Source organism: Bidens hawaiensis, unplaced genomic scaffold (assembly GCF_021521415.1).
Source record: "Bidens hawaiensis isolate Kalapana, Puna unplaced genomic scaffold, B.hawaiensis_p1.1 tig00039472_1, whole genome shotgun sequence".
Lineage (NCBI taxonomy): Eukaryota > Viridiplantae > Streptophyta > Magnoliopsida > Asterales > Asteraceae > Bidens > Bidens hawaiensis.
The window spans coordinates 10,844-13,916 of NW_027496935.1; the positions used below are offsets into that span (position 1 = coordinate 10,844).

Below are 3,073 nucleotides of genomic sequence, written 5' to 3' on the forward strand. Positions count from 1 at the left end.
TTCACCAGCATTCGTTGCTGACGTATTTTTATAACATTTTGCAGGTATCAAGATTAGAGCTAAAGGACGAAGACTCAAGAATCCGATGGCTCGGATAATTTTTGTTAAATGTTAATATAACTAAAATGGTGGTTTTATAAACTTAAAACAAGTAAACACAAATGGAACTTGTTTCCATCTTTTGTAATGTAAATATTTTATAACTTTGATCCTTATGTTTTATAAGTCTTCCGCTAATTAACCGTAACTCTGATTTATTTACAAATGTGGTATCAACTATCGAGTCACACGCCTAGGCCTAAGATGGGGGTGTGACGTATGCCTAGACAGTTCTTTCGTCTAAGGCGAATTTTCACTTTATCTCTACTTTTTCTTAGATTACACGTTCGTGTAACTGTTGTGTCGTTTGAACGAACTTTCCAGTGATATAATAGTTACACTTGACGTACTTGAAGCACCATAACAAGCTTAACAATGACGGCTTTAGCTGAAATCGATCTAAACACCTTAAGATTCTAACTTCATCATGCTATATCGACCGGAACCTTCATATAACATCTTTTTGAGCATAACCCATCATTAACATGCGATTTTTAATGTAAAAATCTTGACAAAATATGTAAATTCAATTTATAATGAATATTTTACCGTAGTTGGAGCATGCTACCAAGGGCGCTGCCTTCTAGGAACCCCCGTTAGTTAGGGTCTTCATCCCAAACGGTATAATAAATTCAAAAAAGTGTTCAACTCGCACCTCCTGACTGTTTAATGTATATTATAATTACAGGGTCAAGTAATTCTACAAATGGTAATAAAAATGAGAAATGTGAGAAGCCATAAATAATTGACATGTGTCAAGTGGGGACCAAAGGAAAAAAAGGTATAAAGGTAATTGTACATATTTTCTCTCTTTACATGCAAGACACATGTTAATACCCTCATAATTTTAAAACGTTTATAACTTTTTCGTATGATATTTTTTTTTAAAAAAATTCATCATAATAACAAGCGTTTTTTTATCTTTAATATGAGTATGATTTTTGTTATATAAAATTTAAAACAAAAATCACGTCATTGTGTCTTTTCGCACACCATTGTGTCTTTTCGCTTATCATTGTGTCTTTTTTCGTCATTGTGTCTTTTCGCACACCATTGTGTCTTTTCGCTTATCATTGTGTCTTTTCGCACACCATTGTGTCTTTTCGCTTATCATTGTGTCTTTTTTCGTCATTTTGTCTTTTCGCACACCATTGTGTCTTTTCGCTTATAATTGTGTCTTTTTTTCGTCTTTGTGTCTTTTCACACACCATTGTGTCTTTTCGCACACAATTGTTTCTTTTCGCTTATCATTGTGTCTTTTTTCGTCATTGTGTCTTTTCGCATACCATTGTGTCTTTTATCGTTATTGTGTCTTTTCACATACCATTGTGTCTTTTCGCACACCATTGTGTCTTTTTTCGCACACCATTGTGTTTTTTCGCTTATCATCGTGTCTTTTTTCGTCATTGTGTTTTTTCGTCATTGTGTCTTTCAACTCATCATTATGTTTTTTTAAATACTAATAACACCATTGTGTAATAATAATATGTAAAAATAATGATAAAATAACAACAAATTATCTAATACATAAAACACAATGATTAATACATGTTACACAATAACTTGAAACGTAAAACACAATGGTGAATACGTATAACACAGTGACCTTAAACTTAAGACACAATGGTGAATACGTATAACACAATGGCCTAAAACGTAAGACACAATGGTGAATACGTATAACACAATGGCCTGAAACGTAAAACACAATGGAAACAACATATTACACAATGACACAACGAACAATAAAAAAACACAATTAAAAAACCCATTATTTTTTTTTTATTTTTGTATAATAATATGATACTCATATTAAAGATAAAAAACGCTTATTATTATGTTGATTTTTTTTTAAAAAAAATAATGTCGTACGAAAAAGTTATGGACATTTTAAAATGATGGGGGAATTGACACGTGTCTTGCATGTGGAGAGAGAAAGTCAATAAAGGTGGGTTATTACCTTCATGCCCTTTCCATCAATTTTTATTTATTAAATTAATCTCAGTCATTCAAATATAAGATCAATGGATTGGATTACTTCTCACTCTTCTCATTTTTATTGTCCTTTGTATTTTAACTTTACCCTATAATTACATTGATCGACAAATCAATCGAATTATACTAAAATATCCGACACTTTATATAACTTTTATTCAATAACGTTTATATTAATGAATAAATAATTTCCTTTAAAGAATTAATCATCGCGCGCATTCCATACAAAAGAACAATATCATTCTCTCTCTCAATTATGAATCCTGCTCATACCCGGTGTATAGGGCATCTCTATATCTTTCACGAACATCTTCCTTTAGGATCCCATTAAAGAAAATCCTTGTTTTAACTTGGCGCCGAGTACTGAATCTTTATATTTTATCGATAGGAAATGATATCAAGTAGCACCCGTGGCCTAATGGATAAGGCGTCTGACTTCTAATCAGGCGATTGTGGGTTCGAGTCCCACCGGGTGTGTGTATTTTTTTATAAATTTGTTATCTTGTCTTTAAATAACTTATTGTGAAATTAACATTCATTAAAAGCCTTTTCTTAAACAGTCAATAAACTTTACAGAACATATTAAAAGTGCAAGTCCGGTCACATAACAACCTTCATACTTGATTTGTATTGGCACTACTAAGTTAATTACAAACTTACAATCGATCATAATGGATTAATGGGTATAGTAGAGTATATTACAAATGAAACGAGTAAAGATGATCGAGTATGATCGCATGATTAGAAGTCAGACGCCTTATCCTTCGTCCACTATAAATTAAACTATAACCCTCAACCACTATGTATGCACATTAATAAATAGAACCACTAAACATTTTGCTATTTAACCTAACTGTATGACTAAAGGTGTTAAAAACATAATAAAGTTGTTTATTTTTGTACTTCCCTTCAGTTTTGCATCAACAACACAACATAATATACAAACAACCTTACTGTATTCTATCAATTAAGAACATTA

The 3,073-nt window shown here is 31.5% G+C and overlaps 1 non-coding gene across 1 annotated transcript; it reads left to right on the forward strand.

Annotated features, from left to right (window-relative positions):
• Nucleotides 1–2,498: 2,498 nt before the first annotated feature.
• On the forward strand, nucleotides 2,499–2,571 carry TRNAR-UCU (transfer RNA arginine (anticodon UCU)). Its single transcript has one exon. It is a non-coding gene; the product is annotated as a tRNA-Arg (tRNA).
• Nucleotides 2,572–3,073: the final 502 nt, after the last annotated feature.